The 16261-nt window shown below is 39.3% G+C and overlaps 1 pseudogene; it reads right to left on the bottom strand.

The window, feature by feature from the left end:
* Fam111a-ps1 (FAM111 trypsin like peptidase A, pseudogene 1) overlaps positions 3278-16261 on the bottom strand; it is a 32877-nt pseudogene continuing 19893 nt past the window's right edge.

Raw genomic sequence — 16261 nt, forward strand, 5'->3', positions numbered from 1 at the left:
AGAGTTAAATTTCCAAAAGCCATCAACTTCTAACCCCCAGAAGAGTAAGAGAGAGTTAAAAGGCCAGAGATCATCAGTCTTTGGCCTTATGCCCGCTGTGTCCCTCCTCAGTTCCTAATCCCTTGTTAGGGCTGGTCCCCAGCACTGGCACATCACCTCTTTCAGCAAGTTTTTTCCTTGCTCTAGGGCTTTTGGTTGACATCCTCTAGTTGCAATTTTATAGAAGATATCTTCTTCTCTTCTCATACTCAAAGAGCCTCTTATTCTTAGGTCTAGCTTCCCTTAATTAGCCTCCACTTCTTTAATAAATTGTGTACTCCTCAGATCTCTAGCCAACCCAATAGTACACCTCAAATCTAAATCCAATAAACCACAACACAGAAGCAGATGATACTGAATGTTGGTGTTGGGGATAGGACCTCTCATTTGTTATTGTTGGAATATGCAAAATAGTAATTACTTTGGAAGAATTTTGGCAGAGTTTTACAAAGCTGAACATTTAGTTTAGACTCAAATTATACTCTTTGGTTGGTATTTGGCCTACAGTGTTGAAAATGTATGTCATATAAAAACCAAAGCACAGAGAGTTTTGTAGCAATTTTATTCATTAATCACGGTACATTGGAAGCAACTAAGATCTCTTGAAAAAGAGGGTAAATAAACAAATGGTAGCACATCTATTGATCACTATGCAGTAATGAATAGAGATGATATGAGCTATCAACACACAAAATATACAAGAAATGTTAGTGGTCGATTGGCATTCTTGAAAGACTCCACTTATGTGACATTCTGGAGTAGGTAAAACTATGAGGACCACAAGAAGATAGATGGTAACCAGCTTTCAAGAAGAAGAAAGGACAGAATAGGAACTTGATAGGACAGCCAAACTACTCTGTAGATTATTGCAGGATATTTGATCACACAGGTTGCAGACAGAGAGAGCAAGATAGACAAGGTGAAGACAGAATGAGCCAGAGAACAAGAAGGAGGTAGAAGTTAGTATGAGGATAGGCAGAGCAGTTGAGTAACAAACTAAGAGAAGCCAGATTGAGTCAGTCAGCTTGGACAGGAGTTTTGAACCAGAAAAGCTGAGTTGAACCAATCTAGCCAGAGCTCAGAAAGTTCAAGAAAGGGTGAGCTTATTTAGCAGTAAGCCTCAAAGTCTGAAAACCTTCTAGACTTATATGGAGGCTAGGAGCTTCCAGGACTAGGCCTAAGTTAAGAGACTTAGGCAATAAGCTTGAGATATGACAATTACATGAGGCAAATAAAAGTTACGTTTACAGTAGATACTCTAACAGACACATGACATTTCATATCTGCTAAATCCAGTGAATGTGACACAGTGAACTTTAAAGTATACAAATTTACAAAATCATTTAGGAACTCAAAGGTATACAAATTTACAAAATCATTTAGGAACTCAAAGGCTTAGAAGACAGTATGAATGTGGGTTATCCTAAGAGAATTTATTATTTGTGTAACCATTCTAAATGTTTAAAGGCTCTCACTCAATTGGTATGTATGTGGCATAAGAGGAATCCTTGACTCAACTTTAGAAGGGTGGCATATGTCAGATAAAGGCAAAAGAAAGTGCATAGGAGCATTGTTTAGTTGATAAAACATTATTTCTCATCCAAGTACAGATGAACAATTTTGCCATATATGCTAATACTGTATACTATCATCTATATATTTAGAAATATTTCCATGTATTTACAGAAACATCCATTATATGTCTTTATAATATGCATGTCTCTGTGTCTATGTCTCTGTGTCTATATCTATGCATTTTATCTATGTCAGCTATTTATCTATAGGTGTATATCTATGTATTTATACATGCATATATCATTTATATGTTTATGTATATCACCATGTATATACAAATGCATATATTAATGTATGCATTTATTACCTATGTATTCATGAAGTTATCTAAATAGCTATTATCTATGTATCTATACATGTATGTAAGTATGATGTGTGTATGTATGTATCATCTATGTTTTTACTATCTATACTCTGATAACTAAATGACTGAGATGTGGTTAAAATCTGTATTTCCCAAAGTTAGAATGAAAATTTATAGAGATGTACTGAGAAGAGGCTGAAATGTCCTATGCTGTTATGAATCAGATTTGGTGACATCTATGATAATTCTATAATTTACTGTAGATACAAATGGTTATGGGTGCAAATATTTATAGATCTATCTATGTATCTACATATCTATCTATTCAAGTTTCTACACATACATATATTTCTTTGTTGTTAGAATCTTTAAGTTAGATTAATTATTAAAGTAGATAGCTATCATTTGACTTTCAGTTGAAATGGATAGGGAAGGGGCTTATGAACTCTAACCCTTAGCTGAGGGTTTCTTGTAATTGAAGGCTACTTGGGAAGGAAAAGTCAGTTTTCTTAAAGGTGGTTAAAACATGTTCCAGTATATACCACAACATCCATCAGTATATGGGTACCACAAATTGGATTCATGTTACTTTAAAAACAAACCAAAAAAAGAGGATGCTACGTTGGAAGAGAGGTGGGGTAGATCTGGGAGGAGTTAGGAAGAGGAACAGAAAGGTGAGTATGATCAAAATATATTGTATGTATGTTGTAGATATTAAAAGAACTAATACTCATCTAATTTTTAAAAGCAGAAGAAAATAGGCTACAGATATGGGGAGATTTGTGTCATACTCAACATTGGTCAGAGAAGACAAAACAGTGCTCAAGTGCCGAGTATAATAACCATGAGATTCAGGTGCAGATGGGTCATTTGTATTAACCCTGATCATTTCATGGAACTTGATGAACAGGGGGCACAAAGAATGGAAGAGGACGAGAAAGAGCTGTGGAGTACTGCCTTCTCGACATTACAGGGATGCAGCAGAGGTCTATTCACAGTTGTGGTTGCCCAAATGAGATCAAGCCCATCAAAATTCTGTAAAGATGAACTGGGGCCCCCAGAAAACTATCCCTTGCTCAGGAGATATTGGCAGTTGATGGCTGCTGATGAAAGAGAAGTCACACTCCTTTGGGGACATGGCTGCTGGTAGGTGTTCATGTATCAGTGGGTGGCCATATATTTATGGGTGTATAAGCAGTACTAATTGGATTCAGGAAGTTATTAAAAACTAATAATTAAAACAAATATATGAAACTGAGATGGATTGGGGTCCTAGAAGAGTTGAAAGAAGGTGTCAGTAGATGAATATAGTCAATATAAATTGTATAAATGTGTTAGACTTTAAAAGAATAAGAATGAAAATAGATTAAATTCTCTTCAGTCCTCAATTATCTTGACTACTCATTTCTACATCCTGTCAATTTACAAATTCCTCATCATGCCATGTTTTATGCTTTTGTTTAATATCACTGAGGACGCATTTCATAGAAGAGCCAAACTTTATGATATTGGAAACACCACTTTCATACTCATAAATGAAGCCAGCAGTGTGCATGGCTACTAATGACCCTTTAGAATCAAATACAGGAGATCCAGAGGACCCACAGTAAAATGTGTTATCACAGGTAACCACACAGTTCAGGTTTATGAACTCTTTCTTGGGAACTTTTTGGGTGTATACATAGATATATTGCACAGTATCACTGCCATCCCCTACTTCTCTTTCCTGAATGTGCTCGTCTTGAGAAATCACTACACAGTCATCACTAAGCTTCTGTTTTATATCATGATGACCAACGATATATATCAACCCACTGGATGGTACAGGAGCTATTCTATTATACAGCCCTGAAGGTTCTTGTTGTCCATTTTCCTTCAGTTTCAGGACAGCATAATTAAGGATGTCATCAGATATCTCAAACCAGGGTTCAACTAAAAAGAAGGAGTTGTCTTCTTTTGCCAGGAACTCTTCATAATCACATGTGACGTTTACACATTGACTAATTTTATCTGCCCACTTACTTTGCTCTATGCCTTCACCCACGATGTCATCGATAACATGCTGGTAAGTGAAAATGTACAGCCCTGTGAAAACAAAGCAGGTAGCACAGCCTTCCTTTCCATCGCTGTTCAAAATCGATGAGCCCAACTGTGTCTCTGAACTGTGAAAGAAGTTTGAGAACTTTAGCTGGGATTGGAGTTTCTGGTCAGTTTCCTGAAGTTTTCTTTATCCATTTCAAATGAGGAAGTTCTCTTACTTTCTTCCTTGAGGTACGCTCTGAGTTTTTCACACTCTCTCTTCAATATGGGATATGTATCCACAATGTATTCTTTTAGCTTCCTATAACATGGCTTTTCTAAATCAGTGGGGTCTGCTGCCTGAGGATATTTTATTCTCTCAAGTTCCACCTAAAAGAGCTTGCCCTCTAACTCATCAACTGGCTGGGTGTTTTCTATAATGGTGTTCAAGTCTTTAATGAGCCTCCAATGGTCACTCTCTACAAAGGAATAAAACCTGCCATCCTTCAGAGTTTCCCTAATGTCGTCTCCCTTAAAGCAATACACTCAGTGTTTGTTCCCCTCTTGGTGAAGTTCTCTATACTTGAGAATTCTTTCATTTCTCTTCCCAACTGCATGAATATAAAATTTCACAGTCAGTACACACATGGTCCTGCCAACCATAGACTTGCTTATCTCTTCTCTGTCGTTTTTCTGTTTTAGAAAATGTAATAGCCACATGGCTGTCTTCTGGAAAACAGTAGAGGGACATACCAAGGTTTTTTTTACCCTTTGATTTGTTGTTTGCCACACACCAGCATTTCTTTGAGCTGTTGACTTTCTGTCTTGACTATGGCAGCACTGAGAGTGTTGAGTGCTTCATACAAGCTATCTGTCATCTTATGTGTGAGTGTATATTTCATTTTTTCACTCTTCAATGATTTCCGTCTAAGGTGATGTTAATTGTCTTGTATATCTTATCTTGCTGACGTTGCCTGAGTGACTATGCCCCTTGGTCCTGCAGGTTGTTACCCACCTTGCTCTTTTCCTAGATTCCATCTTAATTTGAGAAATATTGCAATCACTCTGCTTTCCTTTGGAGACCTACAAATAAATGGTATATAGTCTAATGTTTCTATTTTTTTTTTTTAGTGAGCAATTCACAAAATTCCCGTGAAAAACTCAGTACAACCTCGAAAGATCGGTAAGTATAATCAATCAGAGTTTAGTGTGGGATCCAAAATATAAGCTCTGCTTTCCTATCAAACCATATCAAACCGTGTTGTATGTGGTCATTTTCCAACAAAAAGGAGAGAAGATGGAAGGGTTATCCAGATATTTTAAAATCGACCAACTTCCTGATGGGGCATTTTAGGTCTTGCTTATTAATTTTTATTTTTGGCAAGCCATTCATCCAGTGGAATATTTTATCATATTGCACTGAAAATTGTATTCATTTGTTTATCTGTTATTGTTTTTCTGCTACAGGCTTTGATCATATAACCAAAGCTTCCCTGGAATTCTCCAACAATCCCCACTGTCCTTAAATTTCTAAAAATGCCTTGTTTGTACCTTCCAGTGCCTACATTCTAGGGATACCTCACCTTGCCAGCCTTTAAATTTTTAATTTTAAGGTGCCAAATTCAGAAAGAGTACAGTATAATGATTTACAACTAGATATTTAATGATAATAATAAAATGTTATTACTTAACTAATTATTTGCTCATAAAGAATAGTTACTTTTGATAATAGATACCTTTGATTCACCCAGCACCTAACAAGCAGAAAGCTGCTATATCCTCTATTACATCCATATCAAATCCTTTAAATAGGTGAGAAAGAAAATGGCCACCCTGACCTTTTTAAACATACTGAAGTACTGAACAGTTTTCTAATAACTTCTTTCCCTAATATCACATAATAACCAGCAAAGGAACTGAATTGTGAGTGCTAATGCTCAGTTACCTATCTTCTCCCACTGGTCTATGCATTCATTTTGTAAACTTTTTTGTCTACAACTTTCATTTTTATAGGATGTTGTCTCATTTTCCCTAAGTCATGTTATTGTGAAAGTGATGCTAACAGTCATGGGTTCATATTTCAGTAATGCTACACAGTGGTAATAATGATAGCAATGGCATAGTATGGTAAAGACTGAACCTGTTATCATTTGAAATAACACTAATATTTTTAGATGTAGAGATTAAGACTACTGTAAGATAATATAAATTTACTCTGGCCATGCCTGGAAAGTCCTGTAAAGCATGTCTGGAGTCCAAATGCTTTCACCAGCGGCAACCTTGTTGCACCATGTTCAGTGCTTTAAATGATTTTCAACTATTTAAAGACATTTGGAACAATTTAGATCTCTCTCTCTCTCTCTCTCTCTCTCTCTCTCTCTCTCTCTCTGTGTGTGTGTGTGTGTGTGTGTGTGTGTGTGTGTGTGTGTGGTGGGGTGTCTGTACGTGGGGGGGGTGTTGTGGTTATTATTGTTTCTTGCAACATGGAGCCCCCATTGATCAGGAAGGTAAAGATCTCCTCCTGCTTTCAGAGTGCTAGGATTACAGGTCTTACTTGACCTGGCACTTTTAGGGGAAAGGGAAGTAGTGTATGTGGTTGTCAGATTATTGCTCTGCAATAGAGTAATACAAAGACAGATTTAGGCTTGGCATGGGTTTTCTAGCTATTCAGGTCTTCTAGCTTTATGGAACTTGGATAGGAAGAAACAAATCAGGCTTTGAACTGGCATTCTCAAATGCCTGTCAATGCTCAAACTTCCTGATATGTTCAAGGACCTTTGTAATTTCAGAAAAGGGTCATTTTTATGACTGAGCCTGGAGAGTAGAAAGAGCTCTGATTTCATCAAACTTACCCAAGTTTTCAGTTCTCCCCCAGAGAGTCCTTACTCTCCTCCCTCTCCATAAACAAATGGAAAACACAGTCTTCCTTACCTGCTAACAAGGCCACAGTTAGAATCAATACATAAAAAATCATTTTATAAACTTAAGTACTATAAGAATATTAGTTGTTTTGATTTAACAGATCATCTAGACTCAGGATATTTCCAGGCTATTAAAGTATTGGTTTCATTTTCCAGTTTATCTTAATAGATTGCATCCGATGTTTTTGTTATCATCGTTATGATTGATTCAGAGAAATTTATGATAGTTTTCCTTCAATAAAAGATTACTTTAATGTGACTTAAACATGAAATACAAACCCCTTCCACAATCCCCTTCACTCAAATAGGAAAAATCCTATAAATATGGAAGATTTCATAATATACAAGGAAGCAGCTTCCTGGCAGGAAGACATTTTGATCAAGGATGGCCAAGTCTGTTCTGTGTATATTTCATAGCAGGTTATAGAGACATAACTGAGAAGAATGGTACAGGGTTTTCATGTTTGTCTTTATATCACTTAGGTCCCTCTGTGACCTGCTTGCCTCATGACTCATGGTAGCTTAAAGATGAAACAGGTGGTTCACCTGAAACGCTAATTTCAAAATGATTCAATCTATGGCAGAATCCATACAGTTGTCATATACTGTGGAGAGGAAATAATTAATTGGTGCCCTATATCCCAATTCAGTTCTGGTCTTGTTTGCCCCGCTTTGCTAAGTTAGCAAGCAGCTAGTTTACCCACAAAGCACAATCACCTCGACAACAGAAAGGGAGCGTTATGTGTCAAGCACTATCTTAAAAATTTAGCAGAAGTTACCTCTCATTGTTAGCCCTGTAACTGCCATGAAAAGCAGGCTTTATTTGGATTTTGTCTGTTGGAAAGTATATGATTGGCAAGAGACATAACAGGCTGGAGCTGAGAATCTGAAACAGAGATAGAATTCAAATACAGAGGGAACCTTTCCGCATAGGAGCTTGCAGTCAAGGAATTTAAAGTGTTATACTTACCTTGATGTTAGACCTAGTTTTCCTTTAAGATGGCGGTAATAAAGCAATGAAGAATTTCTAGAGGAATGAGTAGCCCATAAGCAACCCCTCCAGAAGCCATCAGTTGTGAACAACCATACTTCAGCATTCTTATCACAATTTTTAAGAGTACTCGTCTATTCTGTTAATTTTGGGGGGAAGTCTGGGCGAGGTGGGAATAGGGGTTTTCACAGAAACTTTCAATGTCTCTCTCAACTGTGAGTCTGCAGTCATCAATACCACTGCAAAAGTAGCTTCCTTGCCCTTTACAGTCATCAGAGACATGGATCGGGGACATGGGTGTCTGGAGACTGCACTGACCATGTTCTGATCTACATGGTCTCTGGAGGCAGCATATGCCACAGATCTCAATATGACCTCTCTAGGCATGTCAAAATAATCCTCTGCCACACCATGGGCTATAGACACCATTTTGATGCATATGGTGGCAGCACAGGCCAAGAACATGGCCTCTGGGACAAAACAGGCCACAGACAACAATATGGTCCCTGGTGGCAGCTCAGCAGATGGACATCCACATGGCTTCAGGCAGCAGCACAGACCATGGATGTACACACAGCCTCTATTGGCAGCCCAGCCCAAGAACCTCAACATGTTCTCTTAAGGAAGCATAGACCACAGACGTTCACATGAACCTTGGGTTTCAACTTAGCCTTGGGTAGTCAACCACACATATTCACATGATCTCTAGAGGAAGCATAGACCACAAACAGTCACATGAACCTTGGGTTTCATCATAGCCTGGGACAGTCAACCACGGATATCAGCATGGCCTCCAGAGGCAGCATGGACCATAGAGATCATTCAAGGAGGTCCAAATCAGAAAATGAACAGTTCTTCATCTCAGACATCATACTGTTCCTCAGAGCCATAGCGACTGTGCAGTTGGCATTCAGGGACTGTGTCTGTGTAAGTTCAAACTGCATACCACCCTTTCCACCTACTGAGCAATGACATGTTCCCCTGTTAACACACATTCTCTCACACCTGTCATTGCTGTCTCCTCTCTACATCTGCCTCTGTGCGCCCTCACTCCCCACTCCATTCCTCCATCTTTCCCACCCCTCTATCGCATAATTTGTTTGTCATTGTGGTACTGAAAACTAGTGTCACACAGAATGTATTTTTTTTCCCAAACAGCTTTACATATAAATATTCATGGTCTTATTCAGGGTTTCTGGTTTCTAAAGCACCAAAAATACTTCACTATTGCTGAGACTTGTCTCACATATCCCAGTGTCACCCAAAATCAGGATGGTCTTGCAGCTAGGTGGGGCATCCAGGGGCAGGTTCCATGGGAGATCCTGGCTACCATGAGGCTCACAGAGTTAAACCTTTGTGCTTGTAGCCTGCTGGCAGCTCCACTGTTCCTCATTCTCTGTCTCCCAGAGGGGCAAGTGACTACAGAAGCAATTTTCCATTGGGGTATCACCCTTCAGAGTCTCCAGGGCCTCTCTCTCCTCAGAGATCTGTGATAAGTGCCAGTGGCTGTGGCTATCTTTACTTTCTTTGCATTTATACTTCTTTTTTACCTCGCCATTTTATCAATGCTGGGCATACGACAGATCCTTCTGTCACATTCATAAAATACATTCCTGGAATGGATGGGGTAGATCTATGTTGTGCTGGGTCATGTTTTAAGGGCTTCTCCCCAGCTACTTCACACGGCTCTTGCACCTTTGTGAGATGGATAATATTAGCCCAACATCAGCCATAAAATAGAATGTTTTTTTGATAGAAAAGACAGAAAAGTGTATTGTGAATCTCCAAATATATATCACATGGTTAGTGGTATTCTCTCTTTGCAAAGAGGCAAAGGTATATGCATTGGAAATGGTTAGAGTCATAAGGCCATCACAGCTGCTTGACACAGTTGCAGCAAATCTGAATGTAATTGCTGCAATTGCTATTGTTCTATCTCGAACTTTTGGGTTTTGGTCCCTACCTGTTGCATTCTGGGGACCTTTCCGTATTGTGATTCATTTTAGGTCTTTTCCTGAGAAAATTACACCTCAGTCCTTTTCTGAAAATTATAAAATTAACTTTATCTGGAAGTCTTTCTTATGCCCCGAAGATCATTAAGAACAGATAAACACATAGCTAGATGATGCCACTACTCTAGAAGTCTTCTTGGGGGTATATTCCCCTCAGCTGACTCAAACAGTATAATTGGTACAGGGTAAACAGAATCAACTGACAAACTCTGACTAGCCAGGAGAAAAGGTTAAAGATCCATGACCTTCCTTTAAACTATGCTTAGAGCTCTCTGAATGTAGTTTAAAGATATGGGGTCATGGAGAGTATATCACCGGAGGAATAGAACTCAGTAAAAAGATAGATAGACTAACAAAAAGTTTTTCTACTTTATAGCATAGATGAGGAAACATATAGTAAAAGAAGTTAGGTATTGGTATCTACTATTCAAAAAAAACTGAGTTAGATATGTTCTGAAGTGCTTTCAAACATCAAATGCTACAAGTTTAAAAGCAAGCTGTCATCTAATAAATGTATTTGTTTTGGAGGAAACATGTAACTCCTTAAGTTGGAGTTATAGGGCTGACAATAAAAGTAAAATCTGTTTTGTTTATATTTTCTAATTGCAACTGTACTTGTAACCCTGGACAATGAAAAATCAAACACATTATCTTTGCTTCTTGGATGATCTTGCTCTTGGTTCTTGGAAATCTTTATAAATAAAGAAGCACTTGGTTGCTAGTCAGTCAGAGCTGTGAGATTCTCCTGAACATCATCCCTGGCTCACTCTTCCCTCCCTTCTCAGGCTCCTTATCTCCTCTGCCAGCTGCCCTGTCAGCAATAACTCCCTCTGCTGGGAAAGCACCCCCTGACATCTGGTGGCCAGAGACCCAGAGGTAAGTCTACTTATGGTAAGACTAGGACTTCACTGAATGGCTTTTCAACCCCCCCCCCCAGGTAAGAAATAGACAAGGTACAGAAGGGTTCAAAGGCAAGAACTATAAATAAGTCATGGGCCATAAGAAGTCTAAAGAAAAAAGTCTTTAAAGATATAATACAGCACACTTTAAAGAAAATGGAAATCCAAGTTAGCACTTACCAGTTGACTGCTTTCTTAAATTTTGCACAGAGATGTAGTCCTTGGTTCCTGGACCATGGAACTTTGGATTTAGAAACTTGACACAGACTAGCAACTTTGGTAACAGAATAGACTTGAAAATGTGTCTGTTGGGGGCTTTCTCTATTTGGAGCATTTTGGGGCAAGCTTTAGATACTGGCAAGCCTCAGAAGAAAGACACTTTGCTCTGTTCTTCAGCAAGGCAAGATGGTGGAGAACACACTTCATCATTAGATCATACACTTAAAAATAAACCCCCCAATATATTCCCTGATTCTCATATGGCTTTTAAGATTGAGAATGATCAAAATGAAGATGATCCACTCTCTCCTAAGGACAAGACAGATTTAGAGGAAGAGGCCACAAAATAGCATGATCCTGATTGGCTTCCTTCAATATCTAAGACCCAACGCCAGCTAACAAATCTAGAAAGGGTGAAATCCCTGTTCCTTCATTGGGATTGGGAAGTGGGGGTGGGGGTGGGGGCGGGATTCTTAAACAAGTCAGTTACTTGGGAGAATAGCTTGGCTGTTTTCCAGTTATTTGATGACAAAGAGACTGAAGAAGCTTACTACAGAGGTTCTTACCCAGTGCTCAGCTATTGCTGTAGAAGAATGCAGAAGGCTCCCTTCCCCTGATGTTAAGATGATAGGATAAATTAATATTAGAGAAAAGGCTGATGAGCCTTTTGAAGGTTTCTTATCCCAACTAATGGAAATCATAAATAAAATTGTTCCTTAAGATGAAGCTGCTCAAATTATTACTAAACAATTGCCTTTTGAAAATACAAACTCGCTTCCTGGTTGCTGCCCCCGCTGAGAGCTCATAGGCAGCACCCCATGAGCAAACTTGAGCCTCGGGACCACAGGTAAGACCAACTTTTCTGCTGCAAGAGACCTGCCTGGTGAACTCAGGACACACAGAGGCAAAATTCCTCTAGGACCGGCACTTTCTGTGTTTACCAGGAGTCCCAAACCCACGGATCCCGGCCCGCAGCAGCTCTCTGCTCCCAGACCCCATGGGAGAGAAACCTCACCGCCTGGTCAGGTGGGCACCTCTGAGGCTGCAGAGTGGAAGAGACCACCAACACTGCCCACCCCTGCCCACATCCCTGGCCCAAGAGGAAACCGTATACGGCCTCTGGGTTCCTGTGGGGGAGGGCCCAGGAGCGGCAGGACCCCTGCCCCTGAGACACCGCCGGAACCTGAAGGGATAGACCAGATAATCAGTTCTCTGCATCCAAATCCCATGGGAGGGAGAGCTAAACCTACAGAGAGGCAGACACGCCTGGGAAACCAGAAGAGACTGCACTCTGCATACACATCTCGGACGCCAGAGAAAAACACCAAATGCCATCTGGAACCCTGGTGCACGGAGGCTCCCGGAAACGGCGGCGCAGATCTTCCTGGTTGCTGCCGCCACGGAGAGGTCATAGGCAGTACCCCACGAGCAAACTTGAGCCTCGGGACCACAGGTAAGACCAACTTTTCTGCTGCAAGTGACCTGCCTGGTGAACACCAGACACAGGCCCACAGGAACAGCTGAAGGTCTGTAGATAGGAAAAACTACACGCCTGAAAGCAGAACACTCTGTTCCCATAACTGGCTGAAAGAAAACAGGAAAACAGGTCTACAGCACTCCTGACACACAAGCTTATAGGACAGTCTAGCCACTGTCAGAAATAGCAGAACAAAGTAACACTAGAGATAATCTGTTAGCGAGAGGCAAGCGCATGAACCCAAGCAACAGAAACCAAGACTACATGGCATCATCGGAGCCCAATTCTCCCACCAAAGCAAACACGGAATATCCAAACACACCAGAAAAGCAAGATCTAGTTTCAAAATCATATTTGATCATGATGCTGGAGGACATCAAGAAAGACGTGAAGAACTCCCTTAGAGAAACACAGGAAAATATTAATAAACAAGTAGAAGCCTACAGAGAGGAATCGCAAAAATCCCTGAAAGAATTCCAGGAAAACATAAATAAACAAGTAGAAGCCCATAGAGAGGAGTCACAAATTTCCCTGAAAGAATTCCAGGAAAACATAATCAAACAGTGAAGGAATTAAAAATGGAAATAGAAGCAATCAAGAAAGAACACATGGAAACAACCCTGGATATAGAAAACCAAAAGAAGAGACAAGGAGCTGTAGATACGAGTTTCACCAACAGAATACAAGAGATGGAAGAGAGAATCTCAGGAGCAGAAGATTCCATAGAAATCATCGACTCAACTGTCAAAGATAATGTAAAGCAGAAAAAGCTACTGGTCCAAAACATACAGGAAATCCAGGACTCAATGAGAAGATCAAACCTAAGGATAATAGGTATAGAAGAGAGTGAAGACTCCCAGCTCTAAGGACCAGTAAATATCTTCAACAAAATCATAGAAGAAAACTTCCCTAACCTAAAAAAAGAGATACCCATAGGCATACAACAAGCCTACAGAACTCCAAATAGATTGGACCAGAAAAGAAACACCTCCCGTCACATAATAGTCAAAACACCAAACGCACAAAATAAAGAAAGAATATTAAAAGCAGTAAGGGAAAAAGGTCAAGTAACATATAAAGGCAGACCTATCAGAATTACACCAGACTTTTCACCAGAAACTATGAAGGCCAGAAGATCCTGGACTGATGTCATACAGACCCTAAGAGAACACAAATGCCAGCCCAGGTTACTGTATCCTGCAAAACTCTCAATTAACATAGATGGAGAAACCAAGATATTCCATGACAAAACCAAATTTACACAACATCTTTCTATAAATCCAGCACTACAAAGGATAGTAAATGGTAAAGCCCAACATAAGGAGGCAAGCTATACCCTAGAAGAAACAAGAAACTAATCGTCTTGGCAACAAAACAAAGAGAAGAAAAGCACACAAACATAAACTCACATCCAAATATGAATATAACAGGAAGCAATAATCACTATTCCTTAATATCTCTCAACATCAATGGCCTCAATTTCCAAATAAAAAGACATAGATTAACAAACTGGATACACAACGAGGACCCTGCATTCTTCTGCCTACAGGAAACACACCTCAGAGAGAAAGACAGACACTACCTCAGAGTGAAAGGCTGGAAAACAACTTTCCAAGCAAATGGTCAGAAGAAGCAAGCTGGAGTAGCCATTCTAATATCAAGTAAAATCAATTTTCAACTAAAAGTCATCAAAAAAGATAAGGAAGGACACTTCATATTCATCAAAGGAAAAATCCACCAAGATGAACTCTCAATCCTAAATATCTATGCCCCAAATACAAGGGCACCTACATACGTAAAAGAACCCTTACTAAAGCTCAAAACACATATTGCACCTCACACAATAATAGTAGGAGATTTCAACACCCCACTCTCATCAATGGACAGATCATGGAAACAGAAATTAAACAGAGACGTAGACAGACTAAGAGAAGTCATGAGCCAAATGGACTTAAAAGATATTTATAGAACATTCTACCCTAAAGCAAAAGGTTATACCATCTTCTCAGCTCCTCATGGTACTTTCTCCAAAATTGACCATATAATTGGTCAAAAAACGGGCCTCAACAGGTACAGAAAGATAGAAGTAATCCCATGCGTGCTATTGGACCACCACAACCTAAAACTGGTCTTCAATATCAATAAGGGAAGAACGCCCACATATACGTGGAAATTGAACAATGCTCTACTCAATGATAACCTGGTCAAGGAAGAAATAAAGAAAGAAATTAAAAACTTTTTAGAATTTAATGAAAATGAAGGTACAACATACCCATACTTATGGGACACAATGAAAGCTGTGCTAAGAGGAAAAGTCATAGCTCTGAGGGCCTGCAGAAAGGAACAGGAAAGAGCATATGTCAGCAGCTTGACAGCACACCTAAAAGCTCTAGAACAAAAAGAAGCAAATACACCCAGGAGGAGTAGAAGGCAGGAAATAATCAAACTCAGAGCTGAAATCAACCAAGTAGAAACAAAAAGGACCATTGAAAGAATCAACAGAACCAAAAGTTGGTTCTTTGAGAAAATCAACAAGATAGATAAACCCTTAGCCAGACTAACGAGAGGACACAGAGAGTGTATCCAAATTAAGAAAATCAGAAATGAAAAGGGAGACATAACTACAGATTCAGAAGAAATTCAAAAAATCATCAGATCTTACTATAAAAGCCTATATTCAACAAAACATGAAAATCTGCAGGAAATGGACAATTTCCTAGACAGATACCAGGTACCAAAGTTAAATCAGGAACAGATAAACCATTTAAACAACCCCATAACTCCTAACGAAATAGAAGCAGTCATTAAAGGTCTCCCAACCAAAATGAGCCCAGGTCCAGACCGGTTTAGTGCAGAATTCTATCAAACCTTCATAGAAGACCTCATACTAATACTCTCCAAACTATTCCACAAAATTGAAACAGATGGATCACTCCTGAATTCCTTCTATGAAGCCACCATTACTCTTATACCTAAACCACACAAAGACCCAACAAAGAAAGAGAACTTCAGACCAATTTCCCTTATGAATATCGACGCAAAAATACTCAATAAAATTCTGGCAAACCGAATCCAAGAGCACATCAAAACAATCATCCACCATGATCAAGTAGGCTTCATCCCAGGCATGCAGGGATGGTTTAATATATGGAAAACCATCAACGTGATCCATTATATAAACAAACTGAAAGAACAAAACCACATGATCATTTCATTAGATGCTGAGAAAGCATTTGACAAAATTCAACACCCCTTCATGATAAAAGTCCTGGAAAGAATAGGAATTCAAGGCCCATACCTAAACATAGTAAAAGCCATATACAGCAAACCAGTTGCTAACATTAAACTAAATGGAGAGAAACTTGAAGCAATCCCACTAAAATCAGGGACTAGACAAGGCTACCCACTCTCTCCCTACTTATTCAATATAGTTCTTGAAGTTCTAGCCAGAGCAATCAGACAACAAAAGGAGGTCAAGGGGTTACAGATCAGAAAAGAAGAAGTCAAAATTTCACTTTTTGCAGATGATATGATAGTATATTTAAGTGATCCCAAAAGTTCCACCAGAGAACTACTAAAGCTGATAGACAACTTCAGCAAAGTGGCTGGGTATAAGATTAACTCAAATAAATCAGTAGCCTTCCTCTACACAAAAGAGAAACAAGCCGAGAAAGAAATTAGGGAAACGACACCCTTCATAATAGACCCAAGTAATATAAAGTACCTCGGTGTGACTTTAACCAAGCAAGTAAAATATTTGTACAATAAGAACTTCAAGACACTGAAGAAAGAAATTGAAGAAGTC

This window comes from Rattus norvegicus, chromosome 1, assembly GCF_021556685.1.
Source record: "Rattus norvegicus strain SHRSP/BbbUtx chromosome 1, alternate assembly SHRSP_T2T, whole genome shotgun sequence".
Lineage (NCBI taxonomy): Eukaryota > Metazoa > Chordata > Mammalia > Rodentia > Muridae > Rattus > Rattus norvegicus.